Source organism: Octopus sinensis, linkage group LG20 (assembly GCF_006345805.1).
Source record: "Octopus sinensis linkage group LG20, ASM634580v1, whole genome shotgun sequence".
NCBI lineage: Eukaryota > Metazoa > Mollusca > Cephalopoda > Octopoda > Octopodidae > Octopus > Octopus sinensis.
Genome location: NC_043016.1, coordinates 6,867,989 through 6,882,988, shown reverse-complemented (window position 1 = coordinate 6,882,988; position 15,000 = coordinate 6,867,989).

The window sequence follows — 15,000 nt, the reverse complement described above, 5'->3', positions numbered from 1 at the left end:
AAACTCTGGTGCGTAGTAGATGGAGCTGACGCCTTTGATATAGAGATGGGATCATCCAACCCCGCACAAGTCTCTGGTTTGGTTGGCGTCTACATCCTATCCCTAATGCAAGCCACACTCCCAGCCTATATAGGAACTATACTTTCTTCTACTTGAACCGCAACACAAACGTAGACGTAGAATGGCGTAAGAAAAAAAACTATTTAAGATATCTAAAAATGTATGACTAACCATCATCAGAAACTGAATGCTGCAGTGTTAACTTCCTGGATACCACATTCAACCTTGACACCGGCCTATACAAGTCATTCCACAAACCTAATGCCAGCTTAAAATACATTAATGCCATGTCTAATCATCCAGCATCCATTACATGGGAGCTAGTAAATAATATTTAGACTAGGATATTCCGATTGTCTGCCAGTGAAGGAATATTCAACTTGCAAGCATCCTATTATAATGAGGCTTTAGCAAGTACAGGATTCGGAGAACGGATTAAGTACATACATGAAAACAACACACAAATATACGACACACACAAAACGACGGTAACCAATCAAGTAGAACACATACCTACAGAAATTACATCGGCCCAAAACACCACTACGGTCATATAACAATAATCAAATTACCAACCCTTCTACCGAAAAAAACTCCCACCTGAACACAACACAGCAATATAGAATACATCAAATACACACAAAAGGAAATATAAAAATCACACCGTACTCTGGTACAACCCGATCAACGAATTGAATGTTTCTTCGAGGATCACTAAACAGTTTTTTGCAGTGTCGTGGAAATGAGTAACAACCTGCGAACACTGAGAGTGATGTTCCTTCTTTTACAAGTGAATTACAAAATACTAAAAGTTTCGTCCCTTCTGATATTAATTCTTGGACTCGTGTATTTGTACGTAATGATGTCGGTCATCATTAACTGAATTATAAATATACTGGAGCTTTTAAAGATTTGTCAATGAAAGATATAACTATGACCTTGGATATGCATGGTAAAAAGGAAGTTTTCAGTTTAGACAGAGTTTAAAAAGTTTATTTCGACCAGTCTTCATATTACGAGAATAAAAATTTGAGCAACACATTTCAAAATAACTTGAAACAGAACATTTCACAAAACGACGAACTTAAGGTTGAAAAAAAAAAAAGATCCCCAAGCCAATTTTAAAATTACCTACCAGCGGAAAGAAAACTAAAAGTGGTAGAATTGTACATTTTCCCAAAAGACTTTCTCACTTTGTTTGAATATATTACTAATGGACTTTTATATTCCTGAATTTTTTTTTTTTTAAGATTTATAACTTTTTTCCAGAGAAATTAGATTGAACAGTTTGCTAAGCTTTACAAGAACGCTGTATTATTGTGAAACCGTGACGCGCGGTTATTTTCATATGCTTAACATGTGGATACATTTGCTAATTTGTATATTTGGCTTGCTAAAATATTAATTCCAACTATGTATTGGAATATATTTGTATTATTAATATTCTTTTTTCGTAAAATTTTAACAATTTTTTCTGGTTGAATGCTTATGTCGCGACGCAAGTCATAATAATAAACTTTTATCGGCGGTAATATGGCGTAATGGTCATGTTGCCAGAATAGGTATAATTGTTAGTTTCCAATTGGTTAAAATTACTGCCCATATTTGAATTCTAAACTTTCGTCAAAGAGAAATATTTTATGAAATACGTTTCTTAGAATTCAGGTATGAGCAGTTATAAAAACCCTGATTTTTGGGAGATTAATTTGTGATCGTTGGCTGTCACTCGACTCCACGACATTCTCAATCAGTGTCCGTTAGTTGTCACTCATTTCCACGACACTCTTTTAAGATATTGGCTTTTTTATGCCATGTCTGTTACTTAATTCAACAAGACTATTTTGAATTGTCTAGTAACTTAGTATGGAAGAATTAGTAATATAAATTTTATGTCGTAACTCTCTACGACAATTTTCTTTGACTTATAAATGCACTGTAAATATTAAATGTACGTAAATAAACTAATTTAGTAAATAATTTCTTTTTTTTTTTTTCATTTTCTTCAACCTGTTAATGAGACATATTTCTGTAACTATGAAACTTATTATAGCGGTGAAAAAGAGCAAGCTTATTTATCTTCAACATACATTTACGCTTCAGCGCCTTGGTGTATATAATTCACCACGAAAGTGGATCGAAAGTGATTATTTTGGTTTTGGTATGCTGGAAACTAAGGTTTCAGAGTATCATGTGGCAGCCAGAGAGAAGAGTTTTTCAAGTGAATTGCTATGGATGGAGCTAGATTATTTTGTTAATATCAGATCCAGGATTGCTTCATTTTGTCCTGCTGGTTCAAACACTAGTTGGGTTAGGAAAATTATCAATGGAGAAGGCCGAACTGAACTCCAGTCTGATCAACATGCTGAATGCCAATGGGTAGACAAAAATGAAATACGGTTAAAGGAGGGAAAATCTGAACTGGTGCATTTTGGTAAAAAGACTGCGATCGAACTACCATATTCACTTCCTTCAGGAGAACTATTCACAACATCAGTAATATCTGGAACTTATGAGTGATTGGTGACAGCAATCTCAGCTGGAATTCCCACATCAACAATAAAGTCGATATATCTTGCAGGATGAGCTCCTGGTCTTTCAGAACTTTCCGGTCCAAAGAGCAAGATGTTATCCTTCCCCTCCTCTCTTCTTTCGTACGGCTCTCCCCTGTAGTCTCTCCACTTCAAACAAAGCAGCACGAAAATTGTGTCATCTCAGAGAGCATTCGCTAAAAGAATTGAGGACATGACTGATCTTGATTATTGGGACCAGCTTAAAACATTGAATCTTTACTCTCTCCAGCGTCGCCGTGAGCGCTACATCATTGCCCAAACGACCTTAACATTAAATTCATAATTCATCCAAAGTTGGGACCACGTGCCAGACATACCCTATACAATTCAGGCTCACTACACACAAGTTCACTGTGACACAATTTCTTTTCCTCAACAAGCCCTGGTCTATCTACCATTATTCGAAATCAAAAGAAACAAGAAAATGATCCCATTACCTTGAAACGAAACATGGACAAATTTCTTTATCAGATAAGCCACTTATACCTGGATACATCTCAGTCAACAACTCCCTACTGGAATGGGCTATGATACCATAAAATTTGACTTAAAACGACTTAACAGAACCAATTATGAGGTGTTATTAAATTAGACATGGCCTGGGTCAATCTTTAACCAAAACGCATCAAAGTTACCTAAGTTATGTGTGTGTGTGTGTGTGGTGTGTGTGTGTCTGTGGTGTGTGTGTGTGTCTGTGTGTGTGTGTGTGTGTGTGTGTGTGTGTGTGTATTCAGAATGCGATGAATAAATTGTTGCCATTTTATATTTTTATTTCGCGCGTGCACAGTTTGTTTTTGGTTTTGTTGACTACACAGTATAGTAGGGTCACCGTCTGTAAGAAAAACAGTACCTTATACATACATGTACATACACTGAGATATATACACATCTATGTATGTGTATATATATGTATGTATATATATACACATATATATATATATATATGTATAATAACAATTTAATAATTAAAACATATGCATACATACATATATGTACATACCTACATCTATATGTATATATACATGCATACATGAGTACAGGACACCACAAATAAACGTAGAACACGAGAAACGAAAACATAAAATCAAACAAGGAAACGGACTTTCTTCAACCTGTTAATGAGACTTATTTCTGTAACTATGTTATTATAGCGGTGAAAAAGAGCAAGTATCCCTTAGACGGTTATTATAACCTCAAGGCGGCGATCTGGTAGAATCGTTAGCACGCCGGGTGAAATGCTTAGCGGTATTTCGTCTGCCGCTACGTTGTGAGTTCAAATTCCGCCGAGGTCGACTTTGCCTTTCATCCTTTCAGGGTCGATTAAATAAGTACCAGTTACGCACTGGGGTCGATGTAATCGACTTAATACATATGTCTGTCCTTATTTGTCCCCTCTGTGTTTAGCCCCTTGTGGGGAGTAAAGAAATAGGTTATTATTACCTCTAACTTAACTCACCTATACACACACACACACACACACACACACACACACACACACACACACACACATATATATATATATATATATATACTAACAAATGGTTTAAGTTGCCTTAGTCGTATTTTTTTTCACCAAATAATTGAACTATCGAGTAAGTTTATGAGTAGCACAGCAATCTATGTTTTCGATTAACCTAGGAAGAGAAAACAAAATTGAAGGCTGGTTATTGTTGAGGTCATTGCACTTTGATGATCATAGAACATAAGTTTGAAAGCGATGCAAAGCAGAGCTACTGAAGTGTTTTTGGGGAGTAGATTACGGATAATGACTACAAAATATAGTTGTTTTATATGAAAGTTAAATTTCATGTCAGAAACAGCCACATAAATGGTGTAGGAGATTGAAGGAAGACGGCGAAACATCCCCTCTGCGAGTTTATTTTATTCAACAATCAAGGGAGCTATTTTTCGGAGAGAGGTATGATTGGTACTTTTAAACGTGGTAATATAATACTTACTTGAAGAAGCAGAGTTTAAGGAATGTATTTGCTACGTGCTTCTAGTGTACGACCACTCTGAAACTGACTTTCAGGTAACAAGAAATGAAGGCATGAAGAGTTTGACTTCAATTCACGAATACTGCTTTGAATCTTAAGCAGTTCGCTGTGAAAAGATGTCGCGTTCGAAATATCATAATGGATGGGTAAATAAGCATCCTTAAAGTGAAACAACGCATTGGTAAGTAAACAAATGTATCAACAAATAGAAGAGAGAGAATGGAACATCACCTTTCAAGTAACTCAGAATAGGTAAAGGTAAGCTTGTCAAAGTTTGATGCGGTTTAAATATGGAGATTAAAATTGTACAGTGTTCCTAGTCAATTTAATCACCGTCGCTGGTGTTAAAACCACTAAGAATTATTCTCTAATGCCAATATACGACTATATATATTAGAAAAGCATGGAAGACCCTACAAACAAAACAACTGTGAACATACAAAATAACTATGTACATACAACGAATTATAGAAAAATCTGTGTCAAACATCATTTTTCCCGGTTTGTCCATTTACGCGGTACTATGGGCAAAATGTTATAGTGCATGACCATCCTTGGCACATAAGTAATGTATGTGTAAAGTTTGGTGAATTGTGGAAATGTATGCGTTAGTCAATATACATACACATACTGTAATTTATATATACTAGATATACATAGATATAGTGAACTTTTAAATTCCGTACGCTAATAACGTTGTCAATCTCTCTCCATTTTAATATTTTTCTCTCTTTCCCTCTTTTTCTCTCCTTTTCCAGCACACCTAAATATAAATCCTTCCTCCTCCACCTTCACTACAACTTCAAAAACCTTCGCCATACTGGACCGTTGAACTCAGCACTTTTTTCTCTCTCCATTTTTTAAAAATCTCTCTTCATTTTTTGCCCCTTAATTCTTTCTGTCGAAGAGCGTGGGATCGAAACGTGAAAGACATTTCCATTTTCCTCGAGTGTTAAACTAATACACCTGCTTGTTGTTCCTACATTTGTATTCGTCTTTTGTTTTTCTGTAAATTTGAACTATACATTATACGCTCACCTGGTTATCCCAGTTTGATCCTTCCTGACTGAACATCCTACTCTTATGAACTTCCATCTTAACTACTTCCTCATCCACATAACCAGTATTCCACCGGATCTTCGTACACTTTCGGAATCTATCTCCACTGACCTCACTGGCAATTTTCGTTGATGTAAATCGCTTTAATCTACCACGATTTTTGAACTTTCTGAACTTGACGTACGTTAATAACTCTCTCTCCATTTAAACTTTTTCTCTCTCTTTCTCTTTTTTTTTCGGTTTTTCCTTTCTGGCATGCCTAACTATAAATCCTTCCTCTTCCACCTTCACCACCAACTAAAACAAACCCTCACCGTGTTGGACCGTTCACCTCTGCACTTTTTTACTCTCACCATGTTTTTCATTCTCTCTCCTAGTTCATACAACAAGCAATAAAACGAGTAGATTATAATTGACGTATGAATGTGTGAGCGTTTGTGTGTGTGTGTGTGTGTGTGTGTGTGTGTGCGCGCGTGCGCGCGTGCATGTATGTAAGTACGAATGAATAGAAACAGAAACAGTTTAACAAAAAAGTTTAAATTTGTTTTTTCAGCGCATAACTGAACAATGACCCTCAAATTAAATGCTCGTGGACGCGCGCACACACACACGTACGCACACACACACACACACACATACACACACACACACCGACGCACACATACACATACATATACTGGCACTTTTAAACTTCATTATTTTTATGAGGCATTGAAAAGTGGTCTTGCTTTATGAACGAACAAGAAATGTTCTCAAATATAAATTTTGAATTTAGCTTTCGTTATAAAATTACATCTAACAAAAGCTAAAAGCGATTTCTTTTTTTTTTGCTTTAGAATTATTACATATATTCTCAAATGTTTTTTCATTAAATCGAACTTTTTTCTTTCTTTTGTCTATATTTTTCGTCATTTTGTACTATTCCAAATCATCAATCATCCGAAATTTCCATAAATGGTGGGGCAAAATAAGTAATTTCTGATTTCTTGTCATTCTATTTGCTTGAAAATGTTATTTTGCAAGTATTACAACATTTGTTCTGTTGCATCATCTTTGGGAGTAAAAATTGATCAGCATAGTTGTTGTTGAAGTTGCGAGAGTTTTAAAACAGTCATGTAACAGGTACTTTTCTTTCAAGAAATATCTCAACTTCGACCCGATTGCAATTGAGGTTGATAATTTTTGGTGTTTAACAATTAATATCCTTTGCTTTTTTGGGTTCCATGTCAATTTTTCCTACACTAATGTCTAATTATATAATTTTCCATTCTCAAAAAATGATGTCTAAATTGGGGCAAAATGAGTAATGGCAAATTTCAATATTGGCAGTATTTCAGATCAGAACACCCACATGTTAAACTTTTCTCCGTTTTGACGGTGATTTTTTCCAATTTCTTTTTCACCACAGTCTAATTTTAGCATTCTTTGGTATACTCACCAGGACTGTCAAAATTTGATCAAATCGGACTATATGATTGTTCGTTAATTTCCGTAAAATTTTTTTATTCATTTCCTTTTGTTTTAAAGTGAAAGAGGAGACAGTAAAAGATGTATGTACGTGTATATGAAATGGACTTGTGTGTGTGTGTGTGTGTGAGAGAGAGAGAGAGAGAGAGAAAGAGAACGAAGAGTTGTGTTGTCGTGTAAATGTATATACATAAATACATATGCATACATCTTTTTGTATATGTGCGTGCATGTGTGTGTGTGTATGTGTGTGTGTGTGTGTCAGAAAGACAGAGAGAGAGAGAGTGTGCCACTTAGACACACCCCTTCACTCTCTCTCTCTCTCTCTCACACACACACGCACACATGCATACAAAAAAGAGATGTATGCATATGTATTTATGTATGTACGTGTATATGAACGATAATGTAAGAGAGCGAATGAGTGAGTACCACTTACACATATATGCAAAAAGTACATACATGATAACAAACACTTTCACTCTCTCTCTCTCTTTCTCTCTCTCTCTCTCTCTCTCTCTCTCTCTCTCTCACACACACACACACACACACACACAAACGTCCATTTCATATACACGTCTTTCACTTTCTCCTCTCTTTCACTTTCTGTCCTCAGGGGTATACTGAAAAAATATCCTAATTTTTTCTCACTACCATTTCTTCCCTTCCTTAACCCCACCCGGACCGATTTTGGTCATTTTCTTTGTGTGTGTGTGTGTGTGTGTGTGTGTGTGGTACACACACTCACCAAGAAACGAGAAAACGAGCAACTTTATAGGGTTTCGTGGAGGTGCATGCATATATTAGAAAGAGAGATAACTGGTATATATAGCTTTGAGTGTGTGTGCGTATATGTGTATGAGTGTATGCGTGCGCGTACATGTTCGTTTGTTCATTAAAAGTGTTTATTTACATTTTATATGCAATTAAAGGCATGAAACGATTGAATTCATAATTATTTGTGATAATCAAAATAATTCGGTCAGAGAGGAAGGAGAAAAAGGAGAGAAGGAAGCGGTGCAGGAGAAAGAGACAAAGAGCGACAGAGACAGAGGTTGGTCTTGCATTGCTCGGGTAATTTATTACTAAAAGGTTTCGTTATCTCTGTTGTATTTTTAGGTTGAGTTTTGAAAGTAAACACGGCCAGACAGGGACTACGAGAAACAAAATAATTTAACAACTATATACAAATAATATTGATTGTGTTCTTTCAAAGAACATGACACTAGTGACACTAGGGTAACAGTTGAGGTGGTAGCAGCTGGATGGTTGTTCTGTGATGTTTTTTTACCCCTTTCTTTTCATTCTATATGGTCTAAAAGTTGTCTAAATAGACTGAAGGTCCTCAGATCTGGAGTGATATACATATACACACGAACATATATAGATACATACACATACACATACAGATATGTTTGTATATATAGACACATGTATATATACACACATGCATACATACACACATGCAATACATACATATATACATACATACATACATACACATACACGTGTGTGTATATGTATGTATGTATGTGTGTATGTATGTATGTATGTATGTATGTATGTATGTATGTATGTATGTATGCATGGATGGATGGATGGATGGATGGATGCATGTTTGTATGTATCTATATATACAAACATATCTGTATGTGTGTATGTATGTATCTATATATGTTTGTGTGTATGCGTGTATGTACGTGTATGTATGTATGTTTGTATGTAGGTATGTATATATGTATGCATGTATGTGGCATCGTCCGTTTTTTTGTCCCTGTTTCGTATACATTCGATCCTTTTTTCCAAGAAATCTAATGCTCGTAGCTTAGTTTTTCCTTGGGGCTGGCCAGATCGGAGCAATCTCAAGATTAATTAGCCGAAATTGCGAGGATGATCCGGTTCTTTACTGAAGATTAGAGGCTTCGAATGACCCGTCCGTTTTTTGTGTTGTCTATTTGAATATTTTGCGTTCTTGTCCCATTTTGTATTTTTATATATATTTTTTATATATAAATTATTGCTGCGTAACGTACACCTTGTTCTCTTATATGCATGTATGTATACAAGATTGGCCAAAAGTCACCTAACAGTAAATCAAAACCCATTTAATTCCAAGATTAAAACAAAAAATTATTTTATATGAGACTTCGCTAATAAAAAGACAAATGTTGAAAAAGAAAAATGGTGATTTTAACTCAAAGAATTCATAATTGGAATGAATAAATACAATTCCATTTTGACTATTCATGGAATTTTTATTTACTGTCGGGCGGCTTTTGGCCTACCCTGTATGTATATAAGTGGTTTTCGTCACCGTTTACAATTATCTTTTAAAATTTTTCATATGTATCCTATAAATATAATTTTTGACGCTGGATCCAGATTTGTTATTCATTTGTTCCAGAAAAATTTTGCAAAAATGTTACAGGTGTTCAAAGCTTGATAATTTTTTAGAATTTTTAGCCAATCAAACATTTTAAGCGCATTCGCTACCTTTTCCATCATCAGGGAAAAACGTTACTACTTCCCTTGTACACGCACACACATACACACATATACTCACACAGAGTTGAAACACTGTTTGATTTTTTCTTTTCAGCGTTGAATGTTCACCATACCACTTCCATTGCACACACGCACACACACAAACACACACACAAACATTTACGTACCTCCCGTTTACATACACACACATATACTCACAGAGAGTCGAAACGCACCTAACACAAGTTTGCCATCACCCCTTCCTTCCTCATTCGTCTATCACCCTTTCCTTTCTCATTCGTATGTTCTGACGGAGAAAAACACAAGAGTATTAGAGTAAGAAGATTATCTTTCTTGTATCTCCCTTTTTTTCCTTGTGCGCGTGCGCAGCTTCTTTGGGTACAATGGAAAGAGAGCTTTTCGCCACGGTGATGTGCAAAATATTCGCTTCTGATTGGCTAAAATACCCAAAGTTTGCAATTTTTAGAGGCTAATAACTTTTTAAGTATGAATTTATATCGAAAATTAATTTGTAATCAGTGACGAAAACCACAAAGATCCATATATATATATATATATATATATATATTTTTTTTTTTCTCTCTAGTTTCAGCTCAGAGCTGCGGCCATGCTGATAGATAGATAGATAGATAGATAGATAGATAGATAGATAGATAGATAGATAGATAGATAGATAGATAGATAGATAGATAGATAGATAGATAGATAGAAAGATTGATAGATAGATAGATAGATAGATAGATAGATAGATAGATAGATAGATAGATAAATAGATAGATAGATAAATAGATAGATAGAAAGATTGATAGATAGATAGATAGATAGATAGATAGATAGATAGATAGATAGATAGATAGATAGATAGATAGATAGATAGATAGATAGATAGATAGATAGATAGATAGATAGATAGATAGATAGATATAGATATATACGTTGATAAAAATGGTAAGACAACAAAAGAAAGAAATAGACCTCGATATTATGTAAATAAAGGAATTTATCTGTAAATATGTGACAATTATTCGGTAGCCAAGATAAAACTCCACGCCGCCATCTCTTCAGTTATCCGGCCATCGACCAAAACCACATTTAAGAGCAATCTTCAAAAGAAATGAAAAATGAAAAACTTTTACCTTGTTATTTTTATTCCGGTCAGACATAGGTTTCTAAATTTTTTCAGTAAATAAAATAATTTGCTAGGTAAATTTTTCATCAGTGACCGCGCCATAACATTGTCATATAATTAAGAGACGATTAACAAGTGTTTCTTCGTTATACATTATATTTTTTCAAATTCACCGCACAAGCGCAGTTTCAGTGTTATGGCGCGGTGACTGATGAACAATTCGCCTAGGAAATTATTTTATTTGCTAAAAAAATTTAGAAACCTATGTCTGACCGGAATAAAAAATAACAAGGTAAAAGTTTTTATTTTTCATTCCTTTTAAAGATTGCTCTTAAAAGTGGTTTTGGTCGTTTTGATTAGTTCTAGCGTGTAAAAACTGCCTGTTGAAGGCAGTTTTCTCTTGTGTTTAAATGTACACTATTTTATATTGAGAATATGTTGTCTATTGACTTTTTATACATGCTAGGCCACTGGTCGTGAAATTTCTAAATAAAAATTCACTAGGCGCAGGAGTGGCTGTGTGGTAAGTAGCTTGCTTACCAACCACATGGTTCCGGGTTCAGTCCCACTGCGTGGCATCTTGGGCAAGTGTCTTCTGCTATAGCCCCGGGCCAACCAAAGCCATGTGAGTGGATTTGATAGACGGAAACTGAAAGAAGCCCGTCATATATATGTATATATATATGTGTGTGTGTATATGTTTGTGTGTCTGTGTTTGTCCCCCTAGCATTGCTGACAACCGATGCTGGTGTGTTTACGTCCCCGTCACTTAGCGGTTCGGCAAAAGAGACCGATAGAATAAGTATTGGGATTACAAAGAATAAGTCCTGGGGTCGATTTACTTGACTAAAGGCGGCAGTCAAATGACTGAAACAAGTAAAAGTGTACCATATATATATTTTACGTATAATATATATATATATATTATATATATATATATATATACTATATATATATATATAGATATATAAAATTAATTAAGGGTAGAAATTGATATTTATCAATTAAGACCAGTGGTCTAGCATATTAAAAAAGAATCCGAAGATTAAAATATTTATATATACCAATTAAGGACTGAACACGAAAAGTGGACAGTCAACATGCTAGATATAGACGTCAAATCGCCATTCACCAAAAAGATTATGTTCTCAGATCAAACTCAACACAAAACCATAGCAATAAACAAGTGAAAAATATACGAAAAAATAATTACCCATGTACTAAATTAGTTGTTTCAGTGTTATTTTCCGCAAGGAAAACTGCAGCCATCATCAGCATGGTCCGTTATAAATGTAATTTGTTGGACTAGATGCAAACACGATACCGAAATATCGCGTGCATGGAGTTCAGCCTATTACATTAGAATATATCTTTCAAATGCCTTTACTTTGGCGTTGGACCCGAAAAACTAGCCTGCAGCTAATAATTAGCAGCAGTTAATTTATCGGTATAGACATATTTATTTATATAAAATTTATTAAGGTCTAATTTAGTACATGGGTAATTATTTTATTTCGTATATTTTTCACTTGTTTATTGCTATGGTTTTGTGTTGAGTTTGATCTGAGAACATAATCTTTTGTTGTGATGGCGATTTGACGTCTTATCTATCATGTTGACTGTCCACTTTTCGTGTTTCAGTCTTAATTGGTATATATATATATATATATATATATATATATATATATATTATATATATATCTATATATATATATATATATATATATATTATATATAATATATATATTATATATTATATATATATATATGTAATATGTATAATATGTATATATATATATATATGTATACATATATATACATACATAAATATATATACATAATATATATATATACATATATGCATATATATATAATATATATATATATAATATATATTATCTATATATACAGTGATTAGTCAAAATAATTGAAACGCCTAGCATCATAATTTTGAAATATCTATAAAACCGTCAAAATTTTGTTTATTTTAATGTTTTTGATTTATTATTAGTGTTTCTTTATATGTTTTGGGGACTATATATTGGAAATCCGCCGACCCAATGGTCAAGACTATTTAAATATTTTATCTGATAAAATTCATCCTATAGAGAGAAACGCAATCTTTCAAGATGATAATGCACCAATTCACACAGCTAAAGTTGTTACTGAATGGCACGGGGAACATTCTAGGGAAGTTGAGCATGTTATCTGGCCACCACAGTCCCCAAATCTCAATATTATTGAACATTTATGGTGCATTTTAAAAAAACAATTAAGGAGTTGATATCCTCTGCCATCATCACTACAAGAACTGGAGACTGTTTTAGCTGAAGAATCGACAAAAATTCCTTTGGAAACAATTCAAACTTTGTACGAGTCCATACCTCGTAGAATTCAATATGTAATTACTGCCAAAGGCGGGTCCTATTCCATATTAAAATAATTTGCTAGAAATGTTAAGGTGTTTTTCCATTATTTTGTCCAACCCCTGTATGTGTGTGTGTGTGTGTATGTGTGTAAGTATGTGCGCATATATATGCATACATACATACATATATATATAGATTGATAGATAGATAGATAGATAGATAGATAGATAGATAGATAGATAGATAGATAGATAGATAGACATACAGACAGATAGACAGACAGATAGACAGACATACAGACAGACAGACAGACAGATAGATAGATAGATAGATAGATAGATAGATAGATAGATAGATAGATAGATAGATAGATAGATAGATAGATAGATAAACAGACAGGTAGACAGACTGGTTGATAGATAGGTAGATAACTTTCTTTATTGGCCACACAGGGCTGGACACAGAGGGGACAATTACAAATGTAGAGCTTTTCATTTCGGAGGTGGAAAAGGAAAAAGAAGAAAAAAAGGAAATAAACGTAAAATTTCGATCGAAAGGGATCGGAAGAAAAAAAGCGATCAAAAGGGATTGTGTATCACAGAAAGAAAAAAAAAAAATTTTTTTCAAAGTAACAAACAAGATTAGATTCATCCGTGGAAAGAAAAGCCTACAGAAAAGACCACGGTAACCCCAGGCAGGGAGGGAAAAAAACACATGAAAGCAAAGTGCTCTCTCTTTTACGATTTACAGGATCATGCACAAAGTGTTTTCGTCACTCGCGCGCACCATCTTTGCTACATTGATCCACCTTTTTTTGAAACTTTCACGAGACAAAACCTGCCTCTCCATTCTCACCTTCCTTTTCAAGTGGTACTTGAGAAAGTTGATGAGCGATTGGCCAGAGACGTAAGTGTTTGTCTCTAATCCTTTCGCTCGAGTCCACCACACACATTCTTTCACCATAGCCACCAGTACGATGAAAGCTGCCTTGCCTTCCGGGTTGAGGAAAGGAGGCGGTGCTATTTACACGATAGACTCGGCCGACAGGCAGACTCGTCCCACACGTGACAGCAGCCGTTCGGCATAAGCCCACAAGTCCGAAATGGATGGACACTGCACGAGTTCGTGCAGAACGGTTTCGTCGCCCTGACCGCATCTCGGCAAGTCGGTCCAGTGTGTCTCGAACCGTGCCTGTAGAGCTTATCCCGAACAGGTAATGCTTCTCGATAGCACTGCCAGGCCAGAGATCTTTCGTGATTGTCCATAGGTCCCGGCCCAAAAGTTGTCCTGAACAGGCGGGTTAGGTGTCTCTCGTCGACGCCCAGATTCTGCCCGAGAACGTCATCGCACCTCCCCTCCACTAGTCCTCTATAGAACGCCTTTGTTGTAATGAAGTCGCACAAATTTGGTCCCGGACGGCACGCGACACTCGCGGTGCCATTCGCCTAGCCTCGGTCTCTGTTTGATCCATAATTGTAGTTCGGCCAAGGAGACGAGCTGCTGGAAAGCGCGTCAGATAGATAGATAGATAGATAGATAGATAGATAGATAGATAGATAGATAGATAGATAGATAGATAGATAGATAGATAGATAGAAAGGTAGACAGAGGGACAGATAGATAGATAGATATAGATATAGATAGAATCAAGTAAAGGTAATAACTGACAAAAAAGGAAAAGAAACAACCAAGATTCAACCAAATCAAAATATAAACCCAAATACTAAGCGAACAAAGATGAACCATCCCACTTCCATTGCGCACGTACACGCACACACATAAACACACACACATACACGTACACATACACACACATTCACATTCCTCCCTTTTACACACGCATA